The 20,150-nt window shown below is 43.3% G+C and overlaps 1 protein-coding gene and 1 long non-coding RNA gene across 7 annotated transcripts in view; one reads left to right on the top strand and one right to left on the bottom strand.

Annotated features, from left to right (window-relative positions):
* KHDRBS2 (KH RNA binding domain containing, signal transduction associated 2) overlaps positions 1-20,150 on the bottom strand; it is a 537,632-nt gene that overhangs the window by 447,277 nt on the left and 70,205 nt on the right. The gene's annotated exons all lie outside the window — the stretch shown is intronic.
* Positions 9,417-20,150, top strand: part of LOC143844482 (uncharacterized) — a 31,280-nt gene continuing 20,546 nt past the window's right edge. For both annotated transcript variants that reach the window (XR_013234004.1, XR_013234003.1), the window contains exon 1: positions 9,417-9,502. This is a non-coding gene — a long non-coding RNA (uncharacterized LOC143844482). The remainder of the gene's footprint in view (positions 9,503-20,150) is intronic.

Here is a 20,150-nt window from a genome sequence, read left to right as displayed (position 1 = left end):
CTATGGTTGCTCTAATCATAAAGCACTTTAGTTAATCTAGACAGGTAGGTGGGGAAGGAGAAAGATGATACAGTTGGGAAATTAATGAGCATGAGAAACTATGGCTGTCTCATCCCGTGCTGTATCAGACAAGTTAAAAATATATTCAAAAAACTCCTGCATGTTAACACATGGAAGCCTTTTCATCAGACCTGATATTGGTAATGAATGTTCTTGATTCTATCCACAGTGTTCTTGCACAATCTGCGGCTCGGCTTAAGCCGAGGCCGCCATTGCCGCGGCGGGTGGGGCGGGCGGGGAAAATGCGCGGGAGGGGGGGAAGTCCAGTGCGCCTGCGTTGCCGGCGGCGGCGTGGCGCACTTGGATTGGTCGGAGAGGGCCAGCGCAGGCGCAGAGGAGCGCCTCGTGCTGTTCTGGCCCTCTTCGGCCGGGGACGTGGACGGGTTCCCCACCCACCCTCCCATGGTTATCAAGTTATGCCTACAATATGTTCTCGCTGTTTGAGAGCCAGGTTGTGCAAGCTTGTTGGTGCATGGTCACTGGTGCGTTGCACGGTTGGAATTTTTGCTTTCGTCGCAACTTTGGGTTGGCAGAGGACGGAGCCGGTTTTGGGGGGAGTTCGCCCTGCGTGGCCAACTCCCTAGGAAAGGGACCTCCTTAAAGAGGTGGCGGGATGTGAGCGGGTGCCAAGCCCAGCTGGGCTTGGCACAGATTTTCACAGAGCCAAGTGGCCCTGGACGGGTGCTGAAGAGGTTTGCGCCTCCTCCGGCGTCCAGGGTGGAACACTTCCCGGGTAGCGAGGGGCAATGGCTGGGGGAACCTGGTTTCCCGGATGGGAACAAACAGGAAGAGTAAAGCCATTGCCAGGGAAAATGAGGCAGTCGGCTGACTGCTCCGGCTCCTAACCCTCTGCCATGCCAACCCTCGTAAGGGTGGTGGTAAATAAAGTTGTGGCCTTTCATGCCAACACGTGTGTGCGTATTTATTAGCCCGGAACTCCCACCCTGCAAGGCAATATGCTGTTTTGATTCCTTCAAGCTGATTCCTCAAGTGCACCCACTTTTTTTTCCAATTAAATGAAGTAGTGTTCCAACTAAATTCCATTTGGAAGTAATTGTTACAATCTCTATCAAAGGCATACCTTTAAGATATTCACCAAATAGCTTTAAAAAAGAAATCCTGCTTTAAATAGGTTTCTTTTAAATGGGATTTAAAAAAATGTTGCAAATGCTAAAGCATCGTTATTTACTTTGAGGAAGCAGCATAATGCAGAATGATAATATAACAATATGTTTATAATTCCATAAAGTGATCTTTAAAATCATATTCTAAATTGGCATTGTCTATTCACTCTGAAGCATCATTCTCACAGATATACTCTGCAGCTGCATCTGTAGCTGTTCTAGTGTTTTTTAAAGTTTATTTTTAAAAGATGTCTATTTGCATTGTGTGTGAGATAAAAAGAACCAACTCTGTTAAATGGAATCAAGGGGAAATTCTAATTGCCTCAAGCTAAAACAAAAAAATACCAGTGTTGCACTATAAACTAAGGCAGGGGTAGTCAATCTGTGGTCCTCCAGATGTCCATGGACAACAATTCCCATGAGCCCCTGCCAGCGTTTGCTGGCAGGGGCTCATGGGAATTGTAGCCCATGAATATCTGGAGGACCACAGGTTTACTACCCCTGAACCAAGGCATGGTAAGTGGGCAATGGATCCTTTCCATCTTTCCTTGTTCTACTTGGTTGGCCCTTGGTCAACCTGTACTGGAGCCCTGAGTTCAGGTAATCTGGGTACCTGAAGAGGAAAGTGATGGTTGAATGAATGTTCAGGAGCCACATATATCATTCCTACTCTGTAAATGACTTCAGGGTACATGTTCAACAAGAGCCCATTTCATACACATTGGATAATGCACTTACAATGTGCTTTTGCAGCTGGATATTCCTATGAGAAGCAGGAAAGTCTACTTCTAAAGTGCATTGCATGTGCATTATTCAACGTGTGTGCAATGGGCAGGAGTGAAGAAGATTCAATTGAACTGTATTCTTTCTAGTATGCAGTTTCCTGACTGGCTAAATTTTTGCAGTTTTCATGCTAAATAGCATGGGTGTGTTCTTGGGGGAAGATTAGCTGTGGACAAGAAATTATATGGGTTAAGTTTTAAAAAAATAGAATTTCACACAAAAAAATGGGCAGCCGAAACTCAACCAGTGCCACTGGTTGACACTGCGGGAGGCCAGCTGGAAGAAGCATGGCACATCTGAGCCTCAGCAGGCATGCGCGATGGAGACAATGTGCACACAGTGCCCAGGGTGAGAGGCGGGTCCATGTGTGCCTAAAAAAGACATCACCAGAGCAGCTTCTCTCCCTCCCACTCTTGTTATTGGTTAATGTGGGGTTGTATTATTAACTAGCTTGTATGTTGAATAGGTTGGTATTGTTGTAAGTTCATAGTTACATTTTGCAAGTTCATGTCTTAAATGCAGTGTAGGGTGTGAGAGGGAGCTGATCGGCAGGGAGTCCAATTTGCATACTGGACTCCCTGATAAGAAGGTCCCATTAAAAGACTGGTGTTAACAACTGTGGCTGACCTGGATGGGAGGCCAGAAGCTCGTTGCCAAGTCATCCAGGGGATAGCCAAAAAAGGTGGGTGCCCAGTTGGGTTGCTCCCTGGGAAGGGACTCCATGGGCAAGGGACCTGCTCTTCCAGCTGGGAATGGTGCGGGCCCCAGGGCGCCCCTGGATTCCAGCATTGAGCAGCCAGACGGCTGGAGTTTGAGGGCTCCCATCTCATGCTGGGCTAACCCTTCTTGCAGAGGGCAACAATAAAGCTGTGGCCATGTTTTACTGCCGACATTGAGCCACATTTTATTCTGGCCTTAATGCCACCCTTCCAGTCTATTAAAAGTCCCAGTTTGAGGCAAAGGATGTACTTGAACAGTCCAGTTCTTCTGTAGAATTTAATTAAAATGTGGTTAGAGGATTTTGAAGTTTATATTTGCTTTTGGATGCGGTCCTAACCAAATTTACTTGGAGAAACATATGGCCATCTATGATAACCCCCTCTATACTTCCCCACACTGCGGCAAATTCTGTTCTTTCTCAGGCTGAGTCACCCAAGTAATGTGGTGTTGTCATTAAGATTAATAAGCCTGGATGTCCCACCTGGTCACTAAAAGATAATTAGTCTTTTACCACAGCTCTGGAACATCAAGGGAATGTACAGGAGACCTCTTTACCAAAACCCTTTCAGAATGGCACGAGATGTCATTAAAGTCAAGCAAAATAAAAGATTTTATTTAACGCATAGGGGAAGATCAGGGGCAGTTTTGCATTAACTGTTTTTCATCAAAGTCAGCTTACTGATACTGTTAAATGGCCACCTTTTAAAACATCGCTTTTTAAAACGTGCATTTTGAAATTTTTTGCATACCATAGCAGATGGAAGTAAAGGATTATGCATTTGAGTCAGCCTTCCTCAAATGGGAGAGTACTACATGCATTGTACTCGGAGCTCATTGGTAGGCTGTGGTCAGCAGCAATGTTACCTGACTGACACATCCTGCTGGCAGAGCCTCATGGGAATCGTAGTTCATGGGCTTTCCATTCAGCTACTGGTGTAAGACAGTTCAGAGGAGACAAAAAAATAACATAAAACAGTAACATTTATGCATGCCATACTCAACATCCTTGGAACCCCCACTTACAGGAAAGAATCATAGCATATCATGTGTCCAATACTTTTCTTAGCTCTTAACATTGAGAGGCTTTTATATATGTGTTTTCCTAAACACCACAGTATTCTTTGATTTGCTACACTGGTTTTCTGAATACTGGTACCCTCTGTCAGTACCTAATTTCCCCTTCTCTGAAACACCGTTTTTCCTCTTACTCCGGAGGTGTCTAAACCAATGTCCTTTCACAACAGACCAGAGCAAATCTCCCTCTTTAACTTGTTAGGGATTCTTTTTCTCTCCCTAGAAAAATATATCCCCTTTTGGCCTGACTCGGAGCATCACTCCACTATCCAAATCAGTCTTCCAAATATTATTTCCAGTTCTCCTGTCTGGGAATAACTGCTTTCAGCTTAGGCTAAACACAGACTCGTTATTCAAAATCTCCTTAGATATTCAACAGTTACAGTATGCAGATCTCTGTCAGAATCCCAGTTCCCTCAGCATGCAGCTCTCATAGGACTTCTCTCTCAGCTGCTGCTAAATCTGAATGGTTGGAGGAGCCTGTCACTCAAGCTCTCATGCTTTGTGAACGTTTATCTCTTCACCTCATAGTTCTGATACATTACTTTGAGGCTTGCATTTAAAGTACTGTCCAATCACACATCAAAATGAGCTTTCTACATATGCTGATTCACAAACTATCACATAACTATCTTCGTATGTCATCTTAGAAGCAGACATCTACAGAATCAATGTGACTTAATGAACAGGTATACTCAAATCAATTTTATTGCAGCTAGTTTCTAGTTTCCATATAGCTACTTTTTAAAGGGCTCTACTATGCATCCTGGACTATATTATTTACCCCCATCAAAATGAGTATTACAGTAAATCATAAATATGGCCCATTTTACTACCAATTAAAATTTTCATTAATATTGTTAGCCCATTCATTTGGCCCTTTTCCATTTCCATACAAACTATGCTTTGATCATAGGAGGGTTGAAATATTTCTGGACTTTTATGATTTCTATTCTTGCCACAGAAAAATGTGTTACCAGATTAGATTTTGCAACATAGTAGTATGATCTCTGAGTCAGCAGAAAGCCCTTCTCTAGAAATTCATTACTCATCCAAGATATTGCACGCTTTTTCATTAAGAGAAAACATTGCCTTATTTTTATTAGGATTTATAGTTTACCTTGGCATTCGCAGTTACAATACATTTTAGTTTACCCTTTTCTGTTTTAAACAACATTCAGAGTGTGATGACTGGGCAAATGTCTTTTGGGTGAATCAATCTAGATATCTGGGGAATAGACATATTCCTGGCACCAGAAAGGACTATAAAATGCTTGTGCGTCTTTCTGCACAAGTTCGCCACCAGTTGACTGTCCAGCATTAGGTAAACCTAAATTCATCCATGTTCAATTCAGCTTAGAATTGAAGCAATGGGATATGTAAAGGAGCACATAGCATGTTTGCCTGTTGATTATTTCCTTCTATTTAGTAAGCAGAGTAAAGAAACAGATCCCTTTACATTACAGAGTGACTGAAGTATGGATTTCTTTAGAATATTTTGTTGTTTAGCAGCAACTGGAAGAGGTTCAAGTGAAAGAAATCTTTAGCACTAAGGACCACTTCAACAAAAGAGATTTGTTTTTCATTATGAGAATGTCACAGAAAAATAATAGAATATGGGGTGAAAGAAAGTTGAAGTGGTGACTTTATTTATTGGGGGTGTGAAGATACCTGAGACCTAGGCAGCCTAGACAGTAACCCCATAATAGGAGGAAAACTTGAATCTAAACTGTAGGTTCACATTTGAGGACATTTATGGAAACTTATTTCTCTTTATCTGTCTAGACCAGAGGTAGTCAACCTGTGGTTCTCCAGATGTCCATGGACTACAATTCCCATGAGCCCCTGCCAGCGTTCGCTGGGATAAAAGCTATTACTTTAGTGGAAGTACTAAAGTAATACTATTGTGTCATGGTATGCAAAGGCCCATTATACTTGCTCTAGAACTAGCATATTAACTCAATGTATTTAATTTTAATATTTGATCTAATAATCCAATTAATGATGTTTTGAAGTTGGAATGACAAATGCTCATGATTACACACAGGACTGTACCATGTCCAACACTGCCATTTTACACAATGATCCTTGCCTTAAGGAATGCCCCTTAATTGGAAATGAACTCTGCTGGTGTTATATTGAGCACGCCAATGAGAAGCAGTGTTGGAACAGAACAGGCAACATGTTGATCAGAGAGTTATTGGTCTAGCCAAAGCCTTTTTTCTGGAGCCCAAAGGGATTGCTTGTTCACAAAACGGAACCCACCCATTTCAATATGCCTCCTGTTTTTCCAGAGATTGAAAAAAGAAGAAAAGTTGGGAGGAGGAAGGTTGTACCCTACTTTTTACTATCTGGAGTTTCAAAGTGGCTTACAATTGCCTATCCTTCCTCTCCCCAAAACAGACACCTTGTGAGGTAGATGAGACTGAGCAAATCCTGGAAGAAATGTGACTGTCCCAAGGTCACCCAGCTGGCTGCATGGTGAAGAGTGGGGAATTCATCCTGCCTCTCCAGATTAGAGGCCATTGCTCTTAAAGCAGGTGGGAGGGTCAGTCAAGTACCTCGAAGGCCAACACAATTCCCAGCTAGTGGGCTGTATTTTGTGTAGTAGCCTACTAGGTCTGAGAGCCAAAGCTATGTCAGAATTGCTATACATAAAGACTAACTCAGCCATAATTGACTATTAGTACACATGAACCAAGATAGGTACTGTAAACCGGTGGTCCCCAACCACTGGGCTGCGGCCCAGTGCCAGGCTGCGAAGGCCCTGACGCAGGGCCGCGCATGCTCATTTGCGCTATGCACGGCGCAAACGTGCATGCGCGACCCGGCCGCACATGCACAGGAGTGCCGTGCATGCGCGGGAGTGCCTCACATGCATGGCCGGGCGATCGCTCTCCCCGCCGCTGCCAGTCCGCAGCCTGAAAAAGGTTGCGGACCACTGCTGTAAAACATCTACTACTCCCATACCATTAATAGGTAGATTATCATAGAACTCTAATAAAATTGCATGGGCTGAAGGTTGGTTTCTATGTATCTGGAAATATTAATTCCATCCAAATAGAAGTTTGATTTGAAACACAACTTGATTTAATTGAAAGTGTCAAAATACTGTGTCAAAAAATGCACATACTGAGTATTTAGACCTGAGTTTCAGCAGGTGGGGATACAATTTACTGTGACTCCATCTTGGCTCAAAAACTATTTCAACATATATATAATTTAAAAAGTAAAATGCGGCAACTTTCCACAAACCATTAAAGGGTAGAATTGGCTAGAGTGAACCCCAACATAAAACAGGAATAAGTTATTATTAAAAAGATATTGTGAGTTTATTGTTGCATACAATTTGAAAACCACTGACATTGAATATAATAGAATTTAAATTCATTAGTGGAAAAACTTGAATTCTAGGTGCATATACTACACTCACACTATATCTACCAACTACACACTACAAAAGGCCAAGAAGTAATGAACATCTTCTAGGGGAGAAGTCCCACTGAATACAGTAGCACTAATTTGTGTGTGTGTGTATCTATATGTGTTCACAAACACACAGGGGGTCAAAGCGGCTATGCTGCAGTCCATCAAGGGCTGTTTCCTCTACACATGCATGCCTAGAGCAGTCAGAACCTTAGAAACACCTGGGGAAGGAATGGCTTCCAAGATTTATCAGTATGTTTTTTGTTTAATGGTTACAGAACATGGACCCATTTTTATATTTCCCCCTTGTGGTTCTTTGTGGGTTTTTTTATTGTTTTATTGTTCTTAAAAAAAAATATCCAGAAGTATTGGGTAGTCTCAATTTGTAAGCTGCATTCAATAGCCTTTGGCTGGGTTACAAGTATCTTCTTAATGAATAAAACGAGTCTAAAGAAACTCCAAATAAACTTGGCCTGGATAAAGTTGCCTTCTGCTGGATTGTTGTTTATTCGACTGGATTCATTGTGTAAGAAAAGTGCATAACCCACTAACTAAAAGAAGGTTCAGACCAGCTATTAAGATTGCCTGTGTCACTTTTATCCAGTTACACATCTGTCAATCTCTTTCTACCTCTGAATGCTCATTACAGAAAGGGAACTTGTGCAAACCTTTATTGATTCAAGAACACTGTCAACTGCCTTGATAAGCACTAGACACAGCCCCTCGGGCTTCAAGAACGCCACAGGTTCATTCCTGATGAGGGAAATTTGTAGGAGAGTATGTGGTTATGAGCTACTAAGTTCAGCTTCTGTTCTTTTCAAAGCACTTACTTCAATCTTAGCAAAATGTGTAAGAAAAGCATTCATTACTTTTTTTTTTTAAGAAAACCTTCCATACCAGGCTGTCATCTTTAAGGTGAAGCATTTTCTGTAAGAAGGCATTCTCATTTTCAATGCGCCCCCTTCTTTTACAATAAAAGTGTTGTATTACCCAATGAAATACCATATGCTGTCCCTGATTGCAAAGTGGAAGTGAAAGCATCTTTCACTTTCCTCCAAGTTTTATCCATATGGCACAATTCCAATTTCAAGGTATAACGCTCCAATGTAAATTAGTGGCAGTGCAAGAAAGGGCAGTTTGGAAAAGGTAGTTTCTTTTATATTGGATAGTCCATGGTCAGCAGACAAAACCAAGCATGGAACTATCCATAAAGCATTGATTCCCTTTGTCACCCTATGCCCTATTTTAACCAATATTCAATCCATCCATCACTACAATAGTTCATCTTCCTGCCTTAATACAAGCAATATCATGTAGAAAGCAGATTATGTTTTTCTGCAATTATCTTTAGCAGTCACAGTCTTTAAGGTATATTTGAGTTGAGCCCTAGAGTGTCCAGACAATGGCCTCCCACATCTTGCAATCTCTACATACTTGGGTCAATACATACCCAGTCAGAGACAGAGTTGAAGCGTAGTAGTGCTTATAGTGAGTGTAGCGGAACCTGCCACCTACTTGACAGATGCCAAGCCTGTAAGCCCTGTTCCAGCCATCCACCCTTTCCCTAGGTAGGGCCTATCTCTTCCTGTCTGTCGCTGCCACCACTGACTATAATACCCCTTCTCGAGGGACAGCAAGACCCCTTGTCCGGGTTTCTGAGCCAATACCATCAATCTTTGGGTCCTGCCTGGAGAGTTGGCAACCATCCTGTTTTGCCTGTTTTTCCTCCCCTAGGCCCTCCCAATACAGTAGTAGTACCCAAGGAGGGGAGACTATGTGGTCCAGAGCACCAGGCACTTGCCTAGCTTTGTACTTTATGTGCAAAACGTAAATTTATTAAACTATTAACACACAGCTCGGTAAATTTGCACTCCCTCCAGCACACCACATGACATCAAGCCACAGCACTTATACATACATTCCCTGCTGAAGACTGGGGGAGAAGCACCTATAGCCACTTGCCTGCCAGTTTCCTTGGTTTCTGCTTGTCCTGTGGCCAAGCCAGGCCCTGTCCCTCTGCCCAGGGCAAGCAGAGCCTTCTTTCTGGAGAGAAGATCTGCTACCCTCACCCTTGAAGATCCTGGAGAGAATGCCCCCTCACAAGATGTCTGGAACCTAAATACTCACACGCTCCTCCCCCTGGCGGAGCCTGACTCCTCCATTCTCATTGGGGCATGTGACCCTCTCCCTTCCCTGAGTCTCCTGGGAAGTGTAGGCAATTGCAGCCTTTCCACACCCTAGCAGCCATTTTAACCTGCAGGCCCAAGGCGGCCATTTCAAAGGACCAATCCACCTCCAGGACTCATTTCGCCACAGTGAGTATTTGTTTATGTGAGTTTAAGTTGTTCTTATTCCACACAGCTGTTCCTGGAATGCTGAAATGATACCTACAGCTTTTCTGTATGTGAAAATGTGCTCAGATTAGCAACAGGAGGAGTGATACCTAAGACCAGGGGTAGTCAAACTGCGGCCCTCCAGATGTCCATGGACTACAATTCCCAGGAACCCCTGCCAGCAACTGCTGGCAGGGGCTCCTGGGAATTGTAGTCTATGGACATCTGGAGGGCCGCAGTTTGACTACCCCTGCCCTAGATAGTCTGTAGTGTACTATTCTGTACTATTCCTGCATATGTGATTCAGTATATGGAACTAATTTGATCTTTAGCACTATCCAAGCATTCCAAAAATTGCACAAGGTTGCAAAAAAAAATTGACAGTGATGAATATTGTTTTTTTATTTATTTTATATTTATTGACTGCCATTCCCATGCTGAGCCGGCTCATGGAGGTTCACAATAAAACCCCAATAAAACATAGATAAAAATAGATTCCCAGGTAGCATACCCCCCCCCCAGTCCAGGACCCCACACTCACTACTAGTCTGCCTCAGAAGAGGGGGACTATCTGTCCTAGATGTTCAGGGCGAACTGAGGCGGGCCCCACGATATTCCACATCCTGGCCTCACATGAATGCCTGGTGGAAGAGCTCCATCTTGCAGGTCCTGCAGAACTGTGCCAGTTCCATCAGAGCCCTCAGCTCTTCTGGGTGCTCATTCCCCCATGTCAGAGCCAGGACCAAAAAGGCCCTGACCCTGGTTGAGGCCAAGCATACTTCTCAAGGGCTGCAGACCACCAGTAGGATCATACCTGGAGATGGGGGGGGGGCATAAGGAGACAGGCGGTTCTTATGAGCTTGGGGGGGGGGGGCATAAGGAGACAGGTGGTTCCTCAGATATGCAAGGCTAAATAATCATCACTTTATAAAATCCAAACTGGATATCGGCATCCAGCAACTTCTCTGGAGCACAGTGCCACAGAGTTTCCCCCTCCCAAGCAAGCCCTTTCTTCTCCAGGAACCTTGAGATGAGCTGTCATTGCAGAGTCTCCTCTCCAAAACAGCCATTTTCTCCTGGGGAACTGATGCCTATATTCAATTCCAGGAGATTTCTAGGCTGCGGCTGGAGGCTGGTGACCCCTGGGTCAGGAATGTTCCTTGAGGTTTAGAGGTGAGGCCTCAAGAGTCCAGGGGTGGGCAGGAGCTTCTGCCATGTAGCCAGCCCCCAGGAAGGCTACAGTGCAGGTGTGCATCCTAGCACCTGTTGTTTCCCTGGGTGCAACAGGCTTTGCCTCTAATTCACTGAATAATTCTCTTACAATATATATTTCATGGTCATAACTGAGAATTATGGCTATTTGGCTCAACATTTTAAAGGTTTCTAATTTATAAATGAATTGGAAGAAAAGATAAATAGCAAGAAATAGTAGTGTTTGTGAATGGATTCTATCAAGTTCAAGGTTAAATTCAAAGACGTTCCACCAGAGATTGCACTCTCTACCCAAAGGATGTTGTTGTTAGGGGCGAAGTCGTGTCCGACCCATCGCGACCCCATGGACAATGATCCTCCAGGCCTTCCTGTCATCTACCATTCCGCAGAGTCCATTTAAGTTTGCACCAACTGCTTCAGTGACTCCATCCAGCCACCTCATTCTCTGTTTTGCCCCCTTCTTCTTTTGCCCTCAATCGCTCCCAGCATTAGGCTCTCTTCCAGAGAGTCCTTCCTTCTCATGAGGTGGCCAAAGTATTTGAGTTTTATCTTCAGGATCTGGCCTTCTAAAGAGCAGTCAGGGCTGATCTCCTCTAGGACGGACCGGCTTGTTCGCCTTGCAGTCCAAGAGACTCACAAGAGTCTTTTCCAGCAAGGGAGTTCAAAAGCCTCAATTCTTTGATGCTCGGCCTTCCTTATGGTCCAACTTTCGCAGCCATACATTGCAACTGGGAATACCATAGCCTTGACTAAACGCACTTTTGTTGGCAGGGTGATGTCTCTGCTTTTTAGGATGCTCCCCACCAAAGGATACTCCCCACCAAATCTGAACAGTGGGGGAGAGTTTTATTTTTTACATAATCAGAATTTTGGCTTTTCCCAGAGACAAGATAATATTAGCATGTGCCATTTTTATCCTTTCCTTGAATTCTCAAGCAGAAGTAAGTTGGAGACATTCATGAGGATCAAATTCCTGAGTTACTTGTGAGTTGGTATGCTGCAATTTCATTTTAAATATTCAATCTAGCAATTAAATAATACTAATGTCTATAAAACATTTTCCTCTGCAGTATGGTTGATTAAGTAAAAAAATAAAGGGGGGGGGGGTGACATGTTTGATACAAGAAGCCAGATCTTCAAAGTAGTGATCCAAAATCATTCTGAACAAAGCTGCATCCAAGTCAGAAACAACAGTAGTTATTTTTAGGTTGGTTAATTGAGCATTAGTAACTGGCCTAGAATCTTTAACATCCTGGTCCCCATTGATTAGATGTGATGACACAGACATATATGAACAGGTCTTCTAGGATGAGTGTTTCTCTGCATGTACTTAGAACTTAAATGACTGAAGAGGCTATAGGTATAACAGATGTAAAAATGTATGTAAACATCCTGTGTTCAAAAATCACACAGCGTTTCCCACTCTTACTGCCACCCCATGTCGGCTCCTCATAGGAACTATCCCCATTCACAAACCTTTGTGTGTTCTGCTCACTTACAACAAGCATCCCAGCTCTTTCTATGTTTCCTATTTGCTCCCCTGTGGATATGTAATATGTAGCTCATCAGTAAACTTGCAACCCCCAAAGCACATCCCCAGGTGGGAAAGTCTAAGCCTCCTTTTTTGGTGCACCGCAGGCCAGATCTGAACTTGGCCTGTGCACATCTGGGACATGCAGAACTTCGAAACATGTCTCTCTACGCAACATGGAGATATCCTGAAGGAAAATGTAATATTTAATCTAGTTCTTATATAAACACCTCTAAGCCCATGTTGAACTTCGCATTTTCCTTTAAAAATGTGTGAGAAACACACACCCAGAAATAAAAGTCCTCTTATTTATTTACAAGATTTATATCTTGCCTTTCTGCTAAGTGGCATTTTTTGAACAATAGCATGTTTTGACTTGAGCAACAGACAAGTACAGGGATGAGCGGCACTTAAAGGGAGAAAGTAATATCCCTTGTAACCAATCACTGCTGAGAGGCTATGCTAAAAGTAGGAGCTGCCTCAGCTTAATTTCTCCCATTCCTTGCCACATAGAAGAAGAGTCAGTTCTTATATGATACTTCTCTACCAGAAGGAATCTCAAAGTGGCTTACATTCACCTTCCCTTTCCTCTCCCCACAACAGACAACCTGCAAGGTAGGTGAGGCTGAGAGAGCCCTGATATTACTGCTCAGTCAGAACAGCTTTATCAGTGCTGTGATGAGCCCAAGGTCACCCAACTGGCTGCATGTGGAAGAGGAATGGGAATCAAATCTGGCTTGCCAGATTAGAAGTCTGCGCTCCTAACCACTATACCAAGCTGGCACCTAAAGTTGAATTGCTGACCTATCTTATAAATTCATTGTCAAAGATTACCAAGAACTTTGGACTCGCTAAAGCTCTGTAAGAATGCTAAGGACTAGCATCACTGTAACCTTTTCCACACCAGGAATCTGGCCCGGGACAGTGCTTGTCTGGTTGCTGGGCTAATTTCCACTTCTGGACAATGTCGGTAATGGTCTGGGGTTGTCCCAGGCCTGGTGCAATGCAGGCCCTCATTTGCCCTGCAGCAAGGGAATACGGACTGGATTCCTGGTGTGGAAAAGGTCCCTGAGCCATTCCCACACCTATTCTCTAGCTGTACCCTTGGCATCCTGAGCTTGCTTCTTAAGTAACAGAAGCATAAAGGCATCCTACTCTTTCCCTTTGCAGTGTTTTATTTACCAAAGAAAAAGCTCCTGCTGAAGTGAATATCTCAGTAGCTACATGCTTCAAAGAACATGATGTGCTGTGAGGATGAATGGCCCTATCCAATTTCAGCTCTTAGCACATGAAGGAAAAGCAGCTTAGGCTGATTACTCTAATGTGTGCCTTCACACCAATATAATGGTCACAAGGAAAAAAACCCATAATTATTCATTCATTTAATTGAAACCCATGGAACAACATAATGTTGTAAACTAAGTGACTGATTCCCAGCTAGACAGCTGCCAAATGAGCTTGAGTGGTGGACAGATTTCCCCCCGAAGAAATGTGCTGAATTTTGGTTCTCAGCCTTTTGTGAAGCCTTTGTTCCTGATGCTACAGGTAACTCATTTCTGAAGGAGGGCAAAGAAAGGCCAACACTGTTACAAATTGACAAGCGGCCCTTTTTGCAGTGGAGTTATTCTGCCAGACAAAAATCATTGCATGCATTTTTGGGAAAAGTCTTCAGATCTCTGAACTGGAACCTGAAGGATGGATGGGAATAAATCACACGCCACCTTGACCGCTGGGCTTTCAATAAAGCAAGGGAAATTTCATGCAGCCCAGTTAATCAGTTTTGTGACTGTTTCATGCATATTTTATTTCTAAATGAGGGAGGAAGAAGACCAGGAGTGACAACTGGCCTCTTACCGAGTCAATCTCCCCTCCCTCCCCACACAAAGGAAAGCAGAACACATCAGCAGTGGTAATATTCCAGATATGGGAGGAAAAGTGTAAGCCAGTACAAGTATCCACCAATGAATATCTACACTGGCACTTGTTGTATGCTAGACTTGCTCCCTTGTCCCACAGGAAATTCACTGTACATAAATTTGAAAGGTCAACAAGGCACAATAGAAATCATGACTTCCAGAATAATATCAAATGTTCTGTAACAGAGCACGGTCGCCTCAGCCACTTGTCAGAGACATCCATGCCCTAAGGTCACCTTAACCATATTTGCATATTTGTGCAGGTTTTGCTGATGAATTTGAATTAGTGTTTATCACTGAAGAGGTTTAAAAAAAAATCCACTGTCTGAAATCATATTGAATTGAGGTTGAAAGACGTGATAAATATTCTGAATGCACTTTACGGGAAATATAAGAATGGAGAGCTCCCAAATGGAAAATGAAGCTATTAGGCTAATAGTAACTGAGACATAATTGCCACAAATGGTATCCGTACAGAGTTGTTCTTGACTTGGAAAAGGGAAGGATGTGAAGCCAACATTAATATAAGTTTTAATTATCTCATCGTCAGTTAGAAGAGTGAGGAAAGTATATGGCTAAAACTTTAATATGGACATTCTAACTTTTTAGCCCAGTTCAAAGTCTGAAAGTGTCTTTGCAGAAGCAGGCCTTCCTTCTCTACTGGACAGAAGACCTATAATGGGAGAGAAGTGTAGCTAGCTCTCCCACATCATTCCCTTAATTGTGAAAAAGAGATGCCAGGGTTCTGCATAATTCTGTTGAAACACATGCAGATCTGTGTATCAGGCAACAGAGTAGATGATGAATTGGATATGGGGATCCTAACCCTTGAGCAACAGTGCTTGTACCCCCAGGATGTGTGCATTGGTGCCCAGTGACAAAATCCCTCACACTTCCACTAGATTTTGCAACATAGAATGATTTGCAATTTTTAATTCTGTCTAAAGTCCTGGAAGTTGACGCGAGAAAGAAAGCAGACAGGTTTCACAGACTTGCATAATACCTGGTGGTACATGTCAATAAACTGCCTTGGCTGTCTGGAGTAAAGGCAAGGTGTAAACATTATAGCAAATACCTAAAAAACTTGGACAGTGTCTACAGCACAAATGGGACAGTATGTAGGACTCTGAATGCGCCATTTAGATAATATTTTTAATGTACGAAGTCTTGATAGCATTTACTGTGTTTGAATTAACCATCTTCTGATGGTTTGCTATAATATTTCCACAAACTGCTGGGTAAGAAGAGTTGCTTTTTATACCCTGCTTTTCACTGCCCAAAGGAGTCCCAAAACAGCTTAGAGTCACCTTCCCTTTCTCTCCCCACAACAAAAACCCTGTGAGGTTGGTGGGGCTGAGAGAGTTCTGACAGAATTGTGTATGGCTCAGGGTCTGCATGTGGAATAGTGGGGAATCAAACTTTCAGATTAGAGGCCACTGCTCTTAACTACTACACCATGCTGATTATTGCTAAATGAAAATCAGCTTGGTGTATTGGTTAGGAGAAGGAGGACTTCTAATCTGGCAAGCCGGGTTTGATTCCCCGCTCCTCCTCCACATGCAGCTTGCTGGGTGACCTTGGGCTTGCCACTGCACTGATAAAGCTGTTCTGGTGAGAGGGTGAACAGCCCATTGGCCAATTGCAGAGGCATGGCAGTAATATCAGGCCTCTCTCAGCCTCACATCCCTCATTGTGGGGAGAGGAAAGGGAAGGCAAATGTAAGCCGCTTTGAGACTCCTTCTGGCAGAGAAAAATGGCATACAAAAATCAACTCTTCTTTGGATACACTGTATCCTCCAAACTCAGCCTGAAGTTTTGCTAGTATTTTTTAAAACCCAGGAAAAAACAATCACATGGAACCAAAAAACGAAGCTAGTGTTTTGCTTCAAGGTTCCTAACACATAAGCTCCATGTGTACAGCTGTACCATTATCTTATTAAAGGCATTTACAAGCTTATCTGACGAAGCAACTATAAGCTCCCGAAGCCTCCTTGGAGCAAAGGATGGATCTTCCAGCAAGCCACTTATCCCTTCAGCAAGGGGCTTTTCAGTGACACATGAGCTCCTTAAGCACATTAAGGCCAATGCAAGGACTCTGCGGCTCAGTGGGTGGGCTTTAAGGGACTTTGGGCATTCTCGGTTTTAAAAAGAAGTCACTATGAATGCAAAAAGGCATTTGCCCTACACATGGCACAATGTTTCTAATCCTGTTTTTCTAGCTGTAGTTTTACTTTGGAATGTTGGGCTCCTTTTCAGAATTGGATTTGCCTGTACATTTTTAAGTAAAAAAAAAATGGGTGAAGTTCAATCAGGCTTACTAAAGGAATACATTTGTAGGACAAATGCAGGAAGAGTTTTCCTACCTTTTAATATAGGTATTCTTGATTATACCCAGATGGTTGATTTCTTGTATGTTCAACCCTAGGAACATTTATTTGAGTTTTCAGGCCAGCCTTTCTCACCTTTTTTTTTTTTTTTACTGTTGAGAAACCCTTGAAATGTACTTCAGGCTTTGAGAAATCCCAGAAGTGGCATGATAGGACAGAATATGGTTGGGAAGCAGAAATGTGTAGCCACCCACCTGGGCCCCTCCTCTTTCCACTTCCAGGCCCATCACTGGCCATTTTGGGAGGGATGGATGGATTGGCATGATCATATATGGACATATCACCCAATAAATGTTTAATATATTTAAGAGTGTTTTCTCATGGAGGCATAAAACACAAGTAAGTGGCTTCCTGCTTGCAAATGCAGGATGGTAAACCTCATGTTTGCAGCCCTCCTCACAGGAGACCCCTCCTGCGTTTTCTCTCTGTCTCGTTACAGCTTTTTGCCTCCTGATGAGGCTGCAAGGTAAAGCAACATGAACCTCTCCCTCCGCTCCTTGGCTTATCATTTAGAGCAAGCCAGCAATCATGGCACAGCGGTTCTCTCATGGACTGAAACTTTCTCCCCCCCCCCCCAATTTTTTTTTTGAAAGGCACTTCTGCATTGCTATGTGGCAGTGCCACAACACAGATGCATTTTTAATAAAAAATCAACATTACCATGTTGTAACTCCTGAGCAATACAGCATCCCACCCCCTTTGGGATTTGTATTCTTTTGGACTTTATTTCTGTCTTGGTAGATTTCTGAGACACTGAACATGGTACCTGGAGCCCAAAAAGTCATTTTGTGTCAATAGTTGTCTTAGAAACATAGTGTTCAGACCCCAGTATGATTGGGAGAAAGCTGCTTGATCACACACCCCCACACACACCTCCAGAAAACAGATAAGGTTGTGTTTTGCCTGCCCGATCCCAAAAAGACTTGGGACACTTTAAAGACAATTTTATTTTATCTTTGGAAATGTATTTTACCTTTGAGATCACACTGCAACACGGACCTCACCATTAAAAAATATTACTTGGAGCAGAAAATGGAGATTAGAGGGTGGATGCGAGGGCGGGACAACAGTGCTGAGACTATCACGCCTCTTCCCCTCCATATGGGTTTGACTCTGGTTTTTCACTGGTTGCTCACTGATGATACGTGCGATTGAGGGTGGTAAATCCAGAGCCATTCTGCACCCGATAATTAAAGTGAAATGCTCACCTTATGCAGATGCCATATTTTTGGAGTTTTGCAAACGTCACCAACATCCAGTGTCCAAGCAGCAAACCGGTAGCTACACCCTCCGTTTTAAAGCACTACCCGAGGAATCGCATAAAGTGAATTCCCCAAACTATGGAGCACTAGCCAGAGGAGAGCAACCAGCAACACATTAAGGAAATGTGTGGAGCCGAAGTAGCACAATCTCCACCTCCAATTTCCACCCTTACACCCGCCTCCGTGACCCTTCTCCTGAGGATGTGTGTTTTTTTTGTTTTGTTTTTTAAGCAAACAGCCTGGAACAATGGATAGGCAGTAATTGTTTAGGAAAAGCAAAAACAAAAACAAAAAAAACACAGCAAAACCCAGTTAAAACACAAAGCATGCACCTCTAAAGCTAACCCCTCCCCCAAAAATATTGGACTTGAGATTAATTTATAAAAGATTCAAAGTTCATGATTCCAAAAGGGGTGGCATTAAAAAAACAACAACACTATGAATCTATAATTAGATGCATAGGCATATCAACGAAGATGTTTTAGTTTTAAAAAAATCAGCTGGCATCCCAGGCCCTTTAAAACATGGAGAAAGGTAATTGACAATCCACCTTTCTCTTTATTTATCCCCAACGCCCCCTTTCTGTTTCACTCCCTAGTCTTCTTTTCTCTTATCTTTGAGCCTGGCAGCAACAGTGTCTCAGAACTGCTCCAAACCCAGAGCAGCTCCTAGCTCTGGCTAGGCCTGGAGCCTCTCTCAACATCCAATGCTGCTGTAACTGGCCCCGTAGTAACTCTTGGTTTCCACTGCTGCTAGGCCTGGGGTGGATCCTGGTGTCTAGCTCTGACACGCCTGAACCTAGCAGTCACTTCTAAGCATCAGCTTAAAAAAAAATACTAGCAAAATATCAGGTTCTGCATTTGGAGGATACCCTGCTCCCTCAAACATGCATTCACAAACTATATTTTATTTAATTTGGGAGTATTTAAACCTTCAATATTTTTAATTATTTTAGATTTTTCTACAAACCTAGAGGGTCTCTCACGTTTGCAGAAATATTTGCTTAGTGCAAGTTTGGCCCCAATCCACAGATTTAGATATCCACAGATGAGGGCCACACTTTGGAAATTATATATAGACTAGTTTCAAAGCCCGTTCATAAGAATGGGCTTTGAGAGGCCTTCCCCCCCCCCTACTGTAAGGCGGCGAGGCTCGACCTCCAGGCCCCACATGAGACCCATCCTGCCTTCCCTCAGAACGGCTCAGCGAGGCCACGGGTGTGCTTGGCGGCCCAAGAGAAGCCATCCTGGCCCCCTCCCTCCTGCAAACTCAAAGCCACACACAGCCTGGCAAGCACAGCCAGCGCCTCTGCGAGACACCAGCTGTGCTTGTCAGCCGGAGCGGGAGCTGTAGGGGCAGGGCCTGTCAGGGTGCAGCTAGCTGCACCCTGATTGGCCCTATTTCCAACTCAGACAGCCGTCCATCTGTCCCCCGAAGCTGTTTCCCTTTTATTTATAAGGAGACCGTGGATAAGGATGATAACATCAACAATTATAAGTTAATGCGTTATGCATGCAACATACACAGAATGTAGCACTGTTACTTAGATACTTCCTGCACATGAGTCTGTGTTATCCAGTTTTGAATTTATGATACACTTTAGGATTTGTCAAAGATTTGGTGATGGAGAGGAATCCACTCATTAATAGTGGGAACTTTTGGACCAAAATGCCAATAAACTCAAAGAAACACAGTAATTGCTAATGGTTCCCCTGATTTCTTTCATCAACAGAAACACACAGAGTTGAATTTATTCCGATAAAGGGAAGCACTGCAAGCACCATGCTAATTTAAGGGGCCACATTGCTCATCATAACCTACAGATAACTTGGCAAATAATTGCACTCGGGATTTTTTCCCCATCCATGCTGAGCCAATGAGAGGAAACAAACCTGAATTAGACTTCTAATTTGAACAAGCAGCACATACGAATCCCATACCCATTTTACATGCTCCGCAAGCCTATCTGCAATTTGATCTGATTTGTTGCATACCATTCTGATGGTTTTTTTGTTGTTATTGCTGTTGTTAGCTCACAAGTCAGGCTTTTAAGAGATCTGACACACTGTTCACGCCATGACAGGAATTTTTCATTCTAGCAGTCATGGGTCATATGGTCGTGCTAGACCAATTATACTTCAGGCTCCTCATTTATGAGATGGAGGACTTTTTCAAAATCTAAAGACTGCATTGTGAGTAAATCTTAGGTTTCCTTGCTCTCTGACTTATCTGAAGTTCATCTGGAAACTAACTGGTCCAGAATGCAGCAGTGTGGATCCTCATTGGGACTGAAAGATTATTGGGGATTGTGCTCTCCCAACT

The sequence above is a fragment of the Paroedura picta genome, chromosome 1, assembly GCF_049243985.1.
Source record: "Paroedura picta isolate Pp20150507F chromosome 1, Ppicta_v3.0, whole genome shotgun sequence".
Classification (NCBI taxonomy): domain Eukaryota; kingdom Metazoa; phylum Chordata; class Lepidosauria; order Squamata; family Gekkonidae; genus Paroedura; species Paroedura picta.
This window is presented reverse-complemented; position numbering and strand designations above follow the sequence as displayed.